General features: G+C 45.3%; 1 protein-coding gene across 2 annotated transcripts in view; it reads right to left on the bottom strand.

Annotated features, from left to right (window-relative positions):
• LOC115092095 (microtubule-associated tumor suppressor candidate 2-like) overlaps nucleotides 1–17,686 on the bottom strand; it is a 404,152-nt gene that overhangs the window by 33,160 nt on the left and 353,306 nt on the right. The window lies entirely within an intron of this gene.

Here is a 17,686-nt window from a genome sequence, read left to right as displayed (position 1 = left end):
ATAGTTTGTAAACTGTATATCTTAATAGTGTTGGATTTTTATGTAAGGTATTTTAATTGTGTTTAAATTTTTATAACTTATTGGATTTTATTGTAAACCGCTTTGATGACACTATATCAAAGGCTGGTCAATCAAATTGAATAAATAATACTAATATTCATAGATGTGAACTTCTTTAAAGAATGGTATAGCTTAATCTCACCTATGTCCCCAAACAAGCAATTAATTGTTAAAATGAATGAAAATCATGAGTTATTTCATAAGCCTTGGTCTGGACTCTTTGGGTGTCTCCAGAATAGTTATGTGCCACCTTGGAGCTGAAGCTAAATGACTAAAAGAATACAGTAAAGTCCAGTCCTACTAAATTAGAACTATTATGGGTGAGTAGGCTGAAGAGGGCAACAACTTTCTTTCCTGCGAGGGAAGCAGCATCCGGCGACGGCTCCAGCTGCAGAGGAGGGGCAAGGTCCAGACATCCTCCCTGCTGCAAGGCAGCAGCGGTCCAGGCCGCGAGGCCAGGTTTCATCTGCAGCCTCCCAAGGCTGCAAAGAGCAGCATCGGTTGTGGCACAGGGCCGCGAAGGTAAGTCCCTGTCCGCGAAACCGTGGGCAGGGGTGCAACAGTACCCCCCTCAAGGGCCCCCTCTTCTGCTCCTTCTTGCTGGCTAGAGGAGGAAGGCAATTGGTGTGTTAAACTTGGGGGTTCAATACTTTTTCCAGGCTGGAGAGCTTAAATGATAAGAAATAGCTTGTCATTGACATATCATAGGTACAGTTGTCAAGGAGACAAGACCCCCGATGGAATAGGGGGCACTGAAGTATCAGTGGAAGTCCAGTTCAGTTCTAATTGATCCTAGCAGTAGATGGGCCAATTTGTGGCAACGTCTTCTGGAGGATAGTGTCTAAATACTGATTGAGGCGGTGGTACAGAATCTGGAACCATGTTGACATACCAGGAACGGATGAAGACATCCTGGACTGCGTCTTCTTTGGAGAATAGTACCCAGAACAGAAAGGGCATCTTGGAAACCTTGGCAATAGGCTAAGCCAAGGACAGCTGGAGTATCTACAGGTTCACTGGATCAAGGTAGTGCAATGAGTAATACTAGATAGAAGCAAGAATTTCAAGCATCAAGTAGGATGGAAAAGTCCTAATGAAGGTAAAGTCAATAATGGAACAGGCTAGGTCTCTCAACCCACTGTTGGACCAGTTGATTCCTTTACATGAGGGTTCTCAGTAATAAAACTAGAGGACAGAGTCAGGTCTGGGGTGCAGGCGCCTCCTGCTGGTCGTTGGAACCCAGGGAGAATATCACTTCTCTACAGAAGAGTAGGGAAGGTCTTGGATTAATGTAGACACCTTCTGTTGGTTAGACGAAACTCCAGGACTTATACTGGCTGGTAAGAACAGATTGCAGGCATCTCCTGCTGGTCGAAGGAAACTGTGGAACTGGAACTGACTAATGGAGAGTCAGATTGCAGGTGCCTCCTGCAGGTCATTGGAATGTCTGAACCTCGACTGCCGATCCAGAAGAACACGGAAACTGGAATAACTTAAAGATGTAGATGCAAGTCTGTTGCGGGGAAGAACCTGGACGTACTGAAGAAGGCAAGCGAGTAAAATGTTTTTTTATGGAAAACAGAGTATTTAACAACAAGGCAGTCCATAGAATGTCCAGGGACTAAAGACAGGAGATAGGAACTTGGAAACATCCAGGGAATTGAAAAAAAAATTTTAAGCCAGACTTCTAGATGGTCAAAAACAAAAATGTCCAACACTGAGCCCAGTACACCACATCAAGCTCTGGTCTTCGCATTCTGTTGCGAGTGCAGCCTTTGGGAGCCAATGGTATGGGCTCGGCGCGTCAATTGGCTCATAGGAGAGTGGAGCCCTTGGGCCACAGGGGGGGGGGGGCTCAGGTCGGGACACGAGTCGCACCCGTGGTAAGGTGTGTGTGCAGGAATGGGCAGCACAGGAGCAGAGCTGGACAGAGCTTGGAAGACTGGACGTAGACATGGAGACGAGGAGACATGGATGTAGACTTGGACGTAGAGACGTGGAGACACGTGGAGACTTGGACGTAGATGTGGAAACAAGGAAACTTGGATGTAGACTTGGACGTAGACTTGGAGATGAGGACAAGAAACCAGGAAGGATGAGTAAAACCCTCAGGCGCCCTACACAGCACATGGGCTGGTCGCGGACCACACTGTCTCCATCATGCCTTACACAGCCAGGATTTATTTTGCGGACCACAAGGAGAACGGGACAGGCTCAGGAAGTCTCCTAGCACAGGGTTACAGTGACCCTTCGGATCCTGCAGAGTCGGGACTTGGGAAGACAAGATAAAACCTTGGAGCTTGACAACTCAGATTAAAAACAGGGAATCTCCGGAGGCACGGGTCCTACAGAACCTGGAGCATTAGGATCAAATACATGACGGAACTTGGAATATCAAGGAGGCTTGGAACATCAAGGAAGCTTGGAACATGACAGGAATGGAGTCACGGACGTCTCTCTGGAGAGGAGCCACGGACGTCTCTCTGGAATGGACTCACGGACATCTCTCAGGAAGGACTCACGGACATCTCTCAGGAATGGACTCACGGAGTATAGACATCAGGACATGGAACAGACATCAGGGTTCAGAGTCACGGACATCAAGACACGGAACAGACATCAGACTGAAGAGAAGTCTTCAGGAGAATCTGGAAAGATGCAAAGACAACGAAGGAACGGAGTGAGGCCCTCTTATAGTGCAGACCCAGGAAGAGGGCAGAGACAGATGGTCAATGGGGCTGCAGCCACTTCCTGTTGCTAGCCCTTTAAAAGGAATGAAGAGGCATGGCTGCGCGCCTAGGGAACACCAGGAGCAGACTGCAGGACCTTGGACAGCGGCCTGCACAGGAAGAGGCAGGCCAAGGAGGCGACAATCCAGCCACGCAGGAGAGCTCGAGGCAGGCAGCATCTGTGGCGTTCCTGCCAGACCGAGGGGCAGGGCCTGAAGGCAGGGCTAAGCCATGAGGTCGAGTTTCATCGGCAGCCTCGCAGGACTGCGAGGGAAGCGGAATCCGCGGCGGCTTCAGCCGCAGAGGAGGGGGCAAGGCTCCGACGTCCTCCCTGCCGCAAGGCAGCAGCGGTCCGGGCCGCGAGGCCAGGTTTCATCTGCGGCTGCGAAGAGCGGCGTCGGTGGCGACCCAGGGCCGCGAAGGTAAGGCCCTGTCCATGGAACCGCGGGCAGGGGCGCAACACATAATTGCTGCTAGCTGGAAACAACCAAGTAAGCCATCTTTCTGAAACTTTGGATAAACTTTATAATTTTTGTCATCTAGCATCTCTAACAGCCACAAGATATCTCAGACTGATTGTTTTCTATGCAACCTAGAAGCCCTTTCTTAAATTCACTAATCAGGAATAGCCATTTTAGTTATAGCGTCTGATTTATTTTGTTTCCCGTTTAGACAATTTCCCGTGACTTGAGCTCAACAGCATTCTTGGGGGGGGGGAGGGGTGTGTGAGTGGATATTTGTATTGTCTGGATGGAATTATCCCTTGTTAAATAACTCTCTATTTTGAGGCTGACCTTCCTTTTCTGTTATAAGGGATGTTATATACCTGCTAAGGTTGGATTTTTTTGACCCACTCATATTTTGGCTTATGTTAATATCTTGCATTACCTTACAGTTTTGCTTTTTAGAAGTTTACTGGGTTTGACAATGATAATGATATAGATATTTCTTCTTTTGAGAACTTCCTAATGGGGTAGGGGAGGGTTGGGGTGCAATGGCTCTCAATAATATATTGCTAATTGTTTTTGGTTTGTTATGCTTCTGACATTGCTGTATTCTATAAAAGTCAATAAAAATGTTAATTAAAAAAAACAAACGGTGCTGGTTTTTAGCACACATTTTAAACTCCTGATGCAGTAAGCTAATGAAATGCTAATGCAATGGGAATTTAAAAAAAACATGTTTAAAAGTAAAATGAATGTTTGTAAAGGTCCAATGCACATTTTATCTTGGGAAAGGGAGGGAGGCATCCCTCACAAGCCATCATTGTTGGCAGCTACCACCACTCAACTGGATAAATACTGATTTATCTCACTATCTGGCGCAGATGACAGCTACATAGTATTTATCCAGGTAAGTAGCGGTACACAGATAGTATTTATTCAGGTAAGTAGCGGTACACTGTGCCAGACAGTCGGATAAGTACTGACTTACCGGTAAGTGGCATCAGCTGCTTCTTAGCCAGATAAGTACAGACTTATCTGCAGATATCTTTCAACTTTTCTTAAACATTTTTCCCCTTTTTTTTAGGGGTTTTAAATGTCATTGTAACAGCGCTGAAAACTTAACTCCAGCACAGACCCGGAATAAAGTTTGCAGCGCTAAAAAATTGTCAATGGCCAGATGTAGTGTCTCTGCATCGGGGAGCACTGCTTAATGCCCTCATTTGCATGAGATTTCCATATGAGGGTGCTAAGCAGTACTCCAGTTTAGAAGCACACATTTTCTGTGCGCAAAACTCCTTGCTGCATCAATAGTAAGTTTTGCGCACAGAAAATGTGCGTTGAAGTATAGGCAGATAGGTGCATTCAGCTGAATGCACCTCTCTGCACTGGTCTGTAAGTGTGTGTTTGTGTCGTGACTGGGGCTGACTGGGAGAGTAGTGATGAAGTGATTAACAAAATGAGTATCATCACTGTACGGATACTGGTTCTTCATTCTCCCCCTCCCCCACCTTAGGACCTGCACAGCTTTCTTGAATGTACGAATCTCCCTTCAGACGTTTTAGTTCTACTCCCCCCCAATTAGGATCTTGCACTATTGTGTAGACTGCAGTTAGTGTAGCTGTGTTTAAAAAAGGATTGGATACGTTCTTGGAGGAGAAGTCCATTACCTGCTATTAATTAAGTTGACTTAGATAATAACCACCGCTATTGCTAGCAACGGTAACATGGAATAGACTTAGTTTTTGGGTACTTGCCAGGTTTCTTATGGCCTGAATTGGCCACTGTTGGAAACAGGATGCTGGGCTTGATGGACCCTTGGTCTGACCCAGCATGGCATGTTCTTATGATGTTATACCTGGATGATATATGTCCTGTTATATTACCCTTTTATGTCTAATTATGTTTGATCTTACTGTTCCCCTCTGAACGTAGCAAGGGTGGGTAATGAATGCCATTAAATAAATAAATAAATAATACTGTATCAAAGCCATGATCTGTGATATGACACACCAAATCTCCAGTCACTTTCTATGTTCGTTCCAAGGCACCTTATTCCTTCCTGTGGAAATGGATGCTCTCACAGTTGAAGGTCCAGGAACAAGTCTTTGTAATGCCTCAATAGAACTAAGTCTTTAGCAAACAAATTTACCTCATTCCTTCCAATAGTGTCACTTGTACAAACATCCAGGCAAATTGTCCTCCATCACAGTCTTAGTCTGGAGGAATGAGGTTCTGTAGTCTTTCTACTTCCACCACTACAGCAGTCCCTTTTCTACAAACTACTGTGTCTTTTACTTCTCAGAAGTCACACTCTATTCCAGAAAAGTAAATTCTTCCTGATCAATCACACACAGGCCAATTCAGTAAAATATGTGGGAGAGCCGGCGCTCCGAGTTGAGCGCCCGCTCTCCCGACGTGCGCCCAGGCACTTCTCCTGGGCACGCGATTCTCTATTTAAATTAGGTGTTGTGCTAATAAGGAGGCGCTAGGGACAATAGCGCATCCCTAGCGCCTCCTTATTAGTGGAAGCGGCGGCTGTCAGCGGGTCCGACAACCAACGCGTAATTTTACCTGCGTCGGTTCTCAAACCCGCTGACAGCCACGGGTTCAGAAAATGGATGCTGGCAAAATTGAGTGTCCGTTTTCGAATCTGCGGACCGACGGGCAGATTTTTTTTAATTTTTGGTGCTTCCGACTTAATACCGCTATGATTTTAAATCGGAGGGTGTACAGAAAAGCAGTTTTTTTTCTGCTTTTCTGTACACTTTCTCGGTGCTTTCTAAGGTTAACGCCTGCCCTTGGGCAGGCGTTAATTTCTGAGAGTGAAATGTGCGGCTTAGCCACACATTTTACTTTCAGCATTCTGGGGGTAATACCTAATAGGCTCATCAACATGCATTTGCATGGGATGAGAGCTATTAGTTTCAGGGTGGTTGGCCGTGCGTTTTCCACACGCTATTACCCCTTAAGGTATAAGTGGTAATAATAGCGAGTCTAAAACGCGTGGCCAGACGGGGGCTAAACGGTGCACTCGGCAGAGCGCACTGTTCTGAATTGGCCTGACAGTTCTCTCAACAAGGGATCAGGCATCCCCCTGTGGACCGGTCACGTGGTCTGCCGAGCATGGCCATGACAGAGCCTTGCTCGGTAGACCACGGGGTATCTTCTGGGCCGGTTTTGGGGAAAATCCCCGGGCCAGTCTTTACCCAGAATCCGCCCCTGACAACCACCCACAGCAGTGTTTTTAAAGAAGCTCAGGAGGATAGCTACTGCATTATTTTATAACCTGCGCATATCATGTACACATGGGTTATAAAGTAGATACAATTCTTCCCTGCAACATTTGCACATATTTAAAAATATGCGTGAATATTCAGGTTAGCTGGAACAGTTCTGGCTAAGTAGAGTTTTTTTAAGACTTATGTGACTAAGTGGCTGGATAAGTCAGGATTTATGTGGCAAAGTCGCTTTCTACATGTGTAAGTCTGCAAATTTTCTAATTTTATACACGATTGAAATGATCAGTTTTACCAATTAGTCCACCAATTTGCCCATTCCTTCTCCAGGTCATCGAGATCCTGAACTCCCCCCAGTTCACCCAAACCTCCTACCCAGCTAGTATTTCACAATAAAGATGATTAATATCACTTACGCCAGATAATAAGGAAATATATGTGAATAAGTTGCCAAATCTATGCATCCAAGTCTTATAAAATAGCAACTTGCACACGTAAATGTTGGCCCTGACCTGGAATGCTACTAAACCACCCCTTTTTTCACATATATATTTGCATGTGAACCCTTATTTATAAGTGTATATTTGATGTTTACATGCAAATATGCTAATTTTTCCATGGGTAACGTTTTGAAATTTCACCTTTAGCTTCCAAATATCCCACTTCTATCTTCTTCTTGGAGAGGTCGCCACCACCGGTCCTCTATGTCCATCTCCTCTGCACTTCTTCTGGTTCTGGTCCTACCCCTTCCCCATCTTCTAGCAAACTCCCCTCATCTGAATGCAACCGGGGTCCCTCCCTAGCTAATGTACCACCTGGGTAATAAGCGTTTCAAAGTTTTCACCCTTCCTACTCTTGCAAATTTTGCCTCCAGATCCCCTAGGCCTCCTGGGAGTTGTAGTCTGTTTCTTATCCTGACTTTTTCTCTGCTTTGGAGGTTTCACCCAGGCTTTCCCTTTAAGCTGATTCCCTCTAGTGATTCCTCCAACTAGCTTCTCCAAAGGTACATAGCGACCATCAAATACTAAGGTAGCAAAGTTTGAGGAGGGAGAGAGAACAGTGGAGGAGGAGGAGGAGGAGGTGGTAACCTTTAGAGAGAGTTTACAGAACCAGGTCACAGTTTTTGGATCTGTCTGAGGAGCAAGTCTTGTGCAGGTTCAGGTTTAACAAGGAAACCATACTATACTTATGTCAGCAACTAGAGCAGGACCTTCCACTCAGAAAGGCCTCACCTTGCCAGTACACCTCAAGGTCACTACAGCCCTGGCATTTTTTGCCACCAGCACCTTCCAGACACCTCTAGGTGTCATGGCTGGAAGAAGACAATCAGCCACCTCCATATGTATAGATCAGTTTTTGTTTGCATTTTTCAAGAAAATACATCAGTATACATCTTTCCCATGGAGCAGATAGTGACAACAATAAATAATGACTGATTTTTACCAAATTATATGTTTTACCCTATGTTTTGGGGCTATTGATTGCATGCATGTGCCTACAAGACTGCCTGCAGGCAACGAGGCCCACCTTCTGCAACTACAAGGACGTTCACTCCCTCAACCTGCAGGTGGTCTGCAATGCCAAGGGGATCATCATGGATGTAGTATCCAGGTTTCTGGGGTCCTGCCACAATACCTACATCCCCTCACAATCAGGAATTTGTAACTGCTTCCAGAATGGTCAGATCCCTGGGGATTGTCTTCTAACTATGTACTGTATGCTGCTCTCATTACAAAGACTCAGCAACTAACCTGTACTGCTTTCTTTCCCTCTCTCTGTAGGTGGTCTTACTTCATTGCCCCAAGAGGCCCACTCCATTCTCTGCCATAGGCCAGGCTCACAGCAAACCTGCTTGGAATATTTCACGCTTCTCTTCTCTGCCTTCTCTCCAAACAGGTGATAGAGGATATCAAAACCCGGCTCAATATCCCTTGGCACATCCACAGATTACGGCAGATGAACAATACAGCAGAGCCCATTAACACCAGGGCAGTCGTTGAGAGAACCTTCAGTCTGCTCAAAGCATGCTTCTGCTGCTTGAAAAGATCAGGGAGATGTCTTCTCCATAACCCAAGAAAAGTCTGTGATATCTTTTCAGCCTGTAGCATACTTCTTATCCAGGGGCGCGATACTCATTTTACAGTGTACAATGATGAAGAGGAGGAGAAGGCAAACGACATAGGTGAGGAGGAATTGCAGGTGATACAGCGCCAGACTCACCAGCAGGCTGTTGATGAAAAGAATGCTCTGATACAAAGACATTTTCAAGGTGAACGTGCATTTATTTACAGATGAAAGTGAAATTTCTGCCCAGGATATACCTTATATTGTCCTGGGATATTGCTTTCCTTTTGGGGAGGGGGGCAACAGATACCTTGGACCTTTCTAGGCTGGTGTTTCTGTGCAAGGGTGTTTGGTCACTTTCAAGTATGCCTTCAGAGGCCATACACAGAAGGCAGTGGCAAAGGGTGATTGAAGGAGGACACTGGAGGCATGACAGTCTCCTGAGAGCAGAGGTTTGGGGGGCCAGAGGAAAAAGGTCTGGCAGCGCTGGTGTGCTGCACCTCTTTAGAGGGTATGGAAAATTAAACCATCCCCTTGTCAACAGAGACAGGTGGAGACACCTGAGTCATCAGAGGGGGATGAGGCATCCTCTGAGGTTGTGGAGAGTTTGGTGGAGGAGGCATCCTTTAAAGTGGTAGAGCCACCGGTGGAGGAGGCAACCTCAGAGGTGGTGAAAATCATAGGTGGAGAAGGCATCATAGGAAGTGTTTGGACCTGCCGGGTTAGTCTCTAATTGGAATGGTGAAGGCTACAACCTCCAACAGCTGATGGAGGTTGAAGCCATGGTGGTGGTGTTAGAAATGCAGTTGGGAGGGCGGGCAGCAGCCAATGGTCCTGTGGCTGCCAGGGAGCATTCCCAGCTGGCTGCACCTGACATGGAGGAATGCACCGAAGCATCTCCCTCCAAACAAAACTAATGGAATGCAATTCCTCTTGTAGCAACTGCCTATCACCCTACAGCTCCTCTAGTAACACTTAATTTAGGCCCTGTATGTCCTGACATATGCCTACAAGGAGGTCTGCCAGTGTAACATTTTGGGCAATCATGTGGATCTTGGCTGGTGTGAAAGGCAATTGCTCATCTGATCTTGGCAAATAGATTGGCTCTTCCCTTCCTGTACTGATTTCATGTCTAAAGACATCTGAAGAATATGACTCACTATAGATGGGGAAGGATTCATTCCCCAATAGTGCCTCAGTGTGTTCCTTATCTCTTTCCACTTCCAAGTCATGCTTTAGTCTGTCAGGCTGCTACAGATACTGGAAAGTAGATACCCATCTTTTTCAGGCTCGCACTGTGCCTCTGGACTTTCTGGCAGGACTCTTGGATGACACCTAGGCCTTCCCAGACCATTGGGGCCTGGCCCATCTGAGTCATGGTGTGTCTTATCACCTGCAAGAAGGTAAAGTACACAAACAGTCAAAACTGGCTATCAGCCTTCTCTCCTATCAAACACTGGACTTCCCTTTCAGGCATAGGGAATAGCCCAAGGGACCCCACTCAATGGCCTGCTACAGAACTGTCTTCTAGTCTACCATGACCAAGGGTCCCTATGCTACCATAATGCTGTTTTTGCAAAGACGAACAAGCATGAACGTAAAGAAGGCTTGCTGCTAGGTGCTCTGCATGGCTACAGACCTTATCAGCCTTTTGGGCCATAGACTACTTGTAAATATGTATATGTATATGTAACCACTGCTTGGGGTACATAAAATGTTGGAAAGCATTTTCCTATTGGATAAGGCTCCTCCTTTCCAAATTTATTTGGTGGATTCTTAAAATAAGTCATACAGATGGTGATGGGGACTTATACAGAGATAGTGAGGGTAACCAGGAACTATTTTTTCCTCTGGCTGGACAAGGAGGTTTTACAGCCTCCTCTCTTTGAAATCTAGCCCCTGTTTCCTGCTAGTGCTGGCTAAATAAAGTGTAGCAGACACAATGCTTCAAATTCAAACCAATAACATTATTTCTGGATGAATCAGCCAGTAAATCATTTACAATTAATATGAAGCAGGTGAAAGAATACTGAATACCTCAGACTACATGGGAATCATTAGTCAGCACTTTTACATCATCCTCAAACAACCATTTAGAAAGCATAATGGCACATACTAGACATTAAGCCAACATCTATAGACTCTTCATATGTTTCCTTTAACACATCTCAGGGGTTCAGTACTCTAAGAACTAAACCTTACTCTCTTCACGTGTACCTCAATTCCTTAGACTCATTAGGAATTCTTATCAAAACCCATATCAAAATTCACATCCAAAAGGGACCAAAATGCAATTTCTCACTTCTTATCCTTGGTCTATGACTTCCCTTTTGACTTCCATCCTCTCCTGTCCTCTAGCGGGCGGGGATTCCATGGCTTTTCCCATGCTCTGGACCCTTGAGGCACTCTTACTTTGGACTCACCCCAGACTTCTTCTCTCTGGGCCGGTCTCCAAAGAAGGGGAACAGCCTCTCTTCTCTCCACTCGGGTATCTTCTTCGGGAGATGGAAAAACCTTCTACTTTTCATAGCCTCCGGCCTCTCTCCTTGAGGGGAAGAGCCCCTATAGGGCCGATATCCCACTGGGAGTGTCCCTAAGCCTACCAGTCCATAGGCTGGTTGCTCCAGATGACTACATCTCTGGTGGCCCCTTCCACCTATCCCCTTCCTGAGAAGGGCAGGAATCAGAAGGGTCCAACCTATCAAAACTTCCCACTTTTATACCTTCTGCTAAATCTTATTCACTCAATCAGAAAGACCCACCCAGTTAACGGCACACTCCCCCTTTTCCCAAAACCACATTAACACATAGAATAGCAATGCTTACACCTCTAAACATGTCATCCGGTGATCATTTGCTAGTACTGCAAGAGAAAACATTTTCCAACATGTCACATGTGATAATTACCAGGTCTCCCCTACCCAAATGTCTTGTGTAGCTACAAATCAAAAAGAAGATCTCTACATATGTGCATAGTTAGAAATGTAATAATATGCCTTTCTTACAAAGACTGCTTACTTTGTCTCACTTCAGAGCATGAGGTGTCTTACTCACCAACCGCAAGCACTGAAGCCTCTGTTATCGTAGTCGGGACCATATGTTCTGCTGCAGTGAAGGTCATCTGGCTGGAGGGCCCCTCTGCCCTTATTCTTGCACATTTCTGTTATTTTGGAAGACTGCATTTAGTTTACAGTAAATTTTCTCCCAGGTCTGCGCCTTTCTATAAGAGCCCACTTTCTTGGATTCCTTCCCATACAGGATATTCTGGACCACCTCTTGTGGCTGGAAGTTAAGCTTCCTAAACAGGAGTTCCTTATCTGCAGTTATGGTGCTGTTAGGAATATAGGCAATGAGACCTGCACTTGAATACCCTCATATATATATTATGACTATCTAATAATACATACATGTGGGCAGGTGTTGCTCAGTGGACCCCTGGCCGAGACGAGGTTGTCGCTACCTCCAGGAGATGACTATGTAGGTCCTCGTCATTGGGAGGCAGCTTCAGGAGAGAAGACCCAACAGGACCTTCACCTATACCTGCCCATGTTCCCCGCAGGTTGAGCCCTTTGGTACCGGGGCCGGCAGGACTTAGGTGCGGGTCTCTCGAAGATAACAATCCCAGAAGGAAGGAGGCCAGAGTAACGTCAGATGTACCAGAGGTCAGGGCAGGCAGCGGATAAGAGGAATCAGGCACAGTCCAAGAATCAGGGCAGGCAACAAACAAGAAGAGTTGGAGAACAGGCAGATGGTCAAGGCAGGCAGCAGACAGGCAGAATCGGGAAATGAAGCAGGGTCAGAGCCAGGAAAGCAGTCCAAGGGGGGTGGAACCAGGAGCAAGAATCAGGAACAGGATTCAGGAACCAGGAGCAGGACACAGAAGACTCAACTTGCACTTTGGAAGAGTAGGACCCGTTGCCACTAGTCAGGCAAGGGTTAAATAGTCCCTTATCCTAACATCATCGTTGGGGTTGCGGGAGGATTTCCTGCCGCTGGCCCTTTAAGAGCCTTGAGGGATCATGTGTGTGCGCGCCCGCCTGAGGGGAGCTCATGTCAGTAGAAGTTGCCGGGGCCAGAGAGCATGAGAAAGATAGGGCCAGCTGGACTGGTCGGCGGGGTGGTCGAGCTTCTTGAAGCCGTTGCTGCAGACGATGGTCAATTCTTCCTGCTAGGTCTATGAGAGCATCCAAGCCATCTGGAAGGTCTCGAGCGGCGAGCTCATCCTTAATCCTGGGAGATAGGCCCTCCAGGAAAATGCTTTGGAGACTGTCCTCCTGCCATCCCAGCTCCATCGCCAGGGTACAGAATTCAATAGCGTATTCGGCTAGAGTCCTGGAGCCCTGCTGGAAATGAAGAATGTTGGAGCCGGCTGTGGTTAGGCGTCCAGGCTCATCGAAGACCTGCTTGAAGCTCTGCACGAAGCGTTGTAGGTCCTGCAGTATAGGGTCCCCGCGCTCCCATAGAGGGGAGGCCCAAGCCAAGGCCTTCCCGACCAGCAAGGAGAGAATAAAGGTAGTCTTAATGTTGTCGCTGAGGAACTGAGCTGGTTGCAGGGAAAAATGCTTTGGTTGAGGAAACCTCGACACTGCCTGGGATCCCCAGAGTATCGGGGGGGAGCCGGAAGGCGGATGGCCGCAGTCGCTACTGTGGGCAGAGTTGGTGCTGGGGATGCAGACATGCTGGGACTGGCCAAGGTGGTTGCATCCAAGCAAGCCGCGAGGCATTCCACGGTGCTGGCCAGCATTTCAATGCAGTGCTGCTGCTGCTGAATCTTTTGGGCCAGACAAGCAAATTACAAACTTCCAGAGATGTAATTGTCAGAATTGTGATGAAAGATTTTCTAGCTGGGTTTCTGAGACCTTGTGGTGGATAGCTGACCCCTACTTGGGTAGAGAGCCACTGTATGCAGACAGAAGGTGGAGATTGGACCTCTAATAACACCAGCCAGCTGTTTAACTCCAAATTAGCCATAATCACCATGAGGTTAGACTGAATACTGGCCCTATTAATTTTATTGATATCACCAGCTTTTAGGAGAAAGAAATGGATGATTAGAACCTGATGCAGATGGCTTCTGTTGAAAAGCGCTTCGACCTGCATATCTATAGGACGCCTCATCCTGCTGGAAAATTTCCTGTCCGAGAAAGGACCACTACATTTCAACAGCTTCTCTCCCCATTGTGTGAAGCAGACAAAAAGTATCCCTGTAAATGCTCTGCCCATGTTTGTGGCTTTGCTGCACATACATCTCTGGCACTTAGAGGAGGTAAGACCCAAGTGATGACTTTTAGCTAGGAATCCTGATTTTAGGTGTTTATATATTGTAAATGTAGATGTTTATAATTCAGCTAATTAGTGGTTCTTAGGGGGTACCAGAAGGTGTTTATCTCCAGTGCTGTGGCCATTACAGCTTTACAAGATGAGGAAGAGCTTGTTGTATTTGCACATAAGACATGAACTTTCCAGCTCCCTGGTTTTATTTGCATTTAGAAGCAAATAAAAAAGTAATTGTGTCTTTTATTCTTAGAGGTAAATGATTGAGATCAGTGGATTTACTAGTTTATATATTAGCCAGATCCCAGGCATCTGATATCCCTCTCCACATAGATGATATTATGTCACTCAGTTTTTGTTCAGTTTGAGAGTATTGATCAAATATCACAGTAGTTTACTGCAGGATTTTTTTTTTTTTACCACCCTCTTTTATCTTTGCTTTGATTTTTGTGAGGTTTGTGGTTTGCCCTTTTTTCATTTTATATATTGAGGGAAACCAAAACTTGCCAATTCTGGAACAATCTAAGACACTACGGAGTAATAAGAATGCTTGGTCTCTAGATGGCAGAGCTCTTTCTAGATATCCACCAAACACTGTCTAGCATAATTTGATTTAAAGTCCTAGGCAACATGCAAGTTTTGACCTTGGCAGTGGAAGATCTATCTTGCCATATTATGATCACCACTAGAAGTACAAAGAAGAAAAAGACTTCAAAAATCAGGCAAGTGCTCTTGGCATCAAACAGCAATCTGTGCATTAAAACACTATATGCTGGATTTCAGTGCACAGTTTTAATGCTCAGGTAAAAAAAACATTTGAAACCACTGATGCAGTAAGGTAATGCTACGCAAATGCATCAGGAATTAAAATAAAATGCATCCAGGCGGATTATAAAAGCCCTACACGCACCAAAGCTGGGAGATAAGCGAGTTTCTTGGGCCGGAGCGTGCCACGCGGATTTAAGAGGTGTCCAAGTACACATGAATCTCCTGGGACGCACACAAATCGGGAACTCAAAAAAAAAAAAAAAAAAGTGTGGGGCATGGGTAGAGTCTGGGCAGGTGTTCCGGGCCTGTAATCTGAAGTATGCGTGAAAGTATTTACGCGCACAAGCGCGTGCCGGAGTCCCCTACCTCCTAACTTTACTTCTACTATGGATGGAGTGTAAGTTTTAAAATAAAAAAATCAGGACTTGTCAGCGGGGTTTAAAGAGTCGGAACTATTTAGGGTAAAAGGGAGGAAGGTTAATTAGGTGGGTTAGGAAGTCCTAGCCTTTACCTGGGCGAACTGGGAACGGACTGGGGAAACTGATAATTGCGTCACGACACATGTATCTAACATCCCTCCACTTATGTGGTAGAGCCAGCATTTGCACCACAAGCACGTGTCCAGACAAAATTACACGTACAGCCAATTTTATATCATACACACGCATGGGATAAAAATGGCCATTTTCATTCACTCTAGCCAATGTACGCCTGCTCGGCTGTTTAGAAGTCATCGCCCCCAGTGTGAAATGTGCATTTGGCACAGGCCGAATGCACATTTTAACTCGGGAAAGGGGGCGGGAGGGCTCATCCCTGACAGGCCCATCTAAGAGTCTCCCCACTTCCCAATTTAAAATGTGCGTTCAGCCTGGGCCTGCATCAGCCTGTACGTTAGCCACCAGGCATCTGCAACCTCCCAGACAGTATCAGCAATAACATATCAGTACCACTACACATCTGATTTTATCAGTGTTATGACAAGGAAATTCAAATCACATTCTCGTGTTGCTGATTAAAATACACTGCTAGCACATAAAAATAAAGTAGTATGGCAGCTATCCTTCCCTGATGAGCATTTCAGTGACAGACCACATTCAAGATTCCAGGAGAACATAATTACAGATATGGAAACATATCTGCACAAAAAGAAAAAATGGGGAAAAAAAGAATATATTTTTAGCCCTTCAGGAACAATCTGTGATACATTTCCATATCTATAAATTATTTTCACCATAAAGTTTAATGGTAAAATTATTTTTTGAAAACATGCAAACATTTCCCTGCTCCCAATGCAATTTATCCCGTTGGCTGCATTTGCATTTCCCTATTTTTTTAAAAATAAAAAGCTGTGGAACTGGCAAATGTCACCATGTCCTGTACTTGTTGTAGCTTTGAAATAGTAGCCTGTACATAAGAACATAAGAAGTGCCACGCTGGGTCAGACCTCGGTCCATCAAGCCCAGCATCCTGTCTCTGACAGTGGCCAGTCCAGGTCACAAGTACCCCGCAGAAATGCCAATAAACGGGTATTTGCCAGGTAGACTTGGGAAAGCCAGCGCTTATCCCTGGGAGATAGATCAACTATCGGAGGTCTGACGGGTACCTGACCACGCACTCTGGCAACAGATTCCAGAGCTTGATTGTGCGAAGAGTGAGAAAATACTTCCTATGATTTGATTTAAATCTGCTGGTTGCAAGCTTCATGGAGGGTCCCCTAGTCCTAGTGTTGTTTCGAAGGGTAAATAACCATTCTCTATTTACCTGTTCCACCTCATCCATAATTGTAATAAATCTCAATCAAATCTCCTCTCCAAACTAAAGAGCCCTAATCGGCTTAGCTCTTCTCCATAAGGAGCTTTTCCATCCCCTTTATCATTTTTGTTGCCCTTCTATTACATAGTATTGTAAAAAAAAAAAAAAAAAAAAGTGTCAGTTTTGTTCATTATTCTTTTAACAGGGATATGCTACTTGAAGCACTTAAATGTATCCTAAATTAGGAGAGAGAAATTTCCAACTAATGTCTTGAGGATCTACTTTAGAGAAGCTTTACCAGGATACTTTTCAGATTTTTCGCCAACTTTTACTTACGCTTCTTTGGGATTTGGGGATGCGGGTTGCTACTGGCTAATGAAAAATGAGGAAGAGGAGGACATATGTGGATGTTCTTATGTTTGAAAAGAAGCTTCCTCTTTTGTTCCATTTCATTTTAGAAAACAAAAGAAAAATAACATTTTGTTGGTTTTTTTTTTCTTTCAGTTCATTTTCAACAGTAAGCAACCCTCCCTTGTCCCCACCAACATTAAAATATTCAAGCGCCCCACTCAGGCCGGCCACCCCCGAATGCCTCTTACCCCATCCGTTCAAACAGGCACGGTTCTGCTTTACGAATATTAGCAGTGGTAGCAGCAATCCCCAGTCGCTCCTGCCCTGCTGGTTCTGTATTTCAAAATGATGCTCCTGGCCCGTTTGAACTGTGGATCCCACGCACGGGGTACAATGCCAATGGAAAGGGGGTGGGGGAAGGAGGAAGGCTCGGGGGAGGAGGGGGGGGGGTTGAATTTTAAAATTTGGTGGTGTGGGTTTTTCAACAGGGAGAAGGAGCCCAGACCTGATGTTTCATTTTGTTTTGGTTTTTTTTTTACTTTTGTTTTATTTTGAGTTCGCTTTGTTGTTTATTTTGTTTCAAGTAAAAAAAAAAAAAAAAAAAGGATCCCTTCTCCCCGAAATCAAAGAAAAAGAAAAGCAAAACAATCCAAAAGGAAATGTAAGGGCCAACCCTTAGACTATCCAGATGTTACAGATGCACTGGGCAGAGGCTGAAAGAGAATACGGTAGCCCTAGTGGGATGGATCAGAGTCCATAGTTAGGAATCATTAAAAACAGAGCAGGAAAGGAATGCAAAATTTTCTGGGGAATAAGAAGAGCCATTGCAACCATTTTTCATAACTCTGCTTTTAGAAGGAAGCACTGCTTTCAATCATAGCTTCACAGCTCATGTCCACCCTGCACCACAGAAGAGCCTTGGGTTGATATAGAATGCACTTGGATTTATAGATACACAATGAGATACAATTAGATACCAGAAAATAAAAATCGCAAGGCATTCCCA

Source organism: Rhinatrema bivittatum, chromosome 5, assembly GCF_901001135.1.
Source record: "Rhinatrema bivittatum chromosome 5, aRhiBiv1.1, whole genome shotgun sequence".
In the NCBI taxonomy this organism is placed as follows: domain Eukaryota; kingdom Metazoa; phylum Chordata; class Amphibia; order Gymnophiona; family Rhinatrematidae; genus Rhinatrema; species Rhinatrema bivittatum.
Note: the sequence above shows the minus strand (reverse complement) of the source record. Positions and strands in the feature narration are given on the sequence as shown.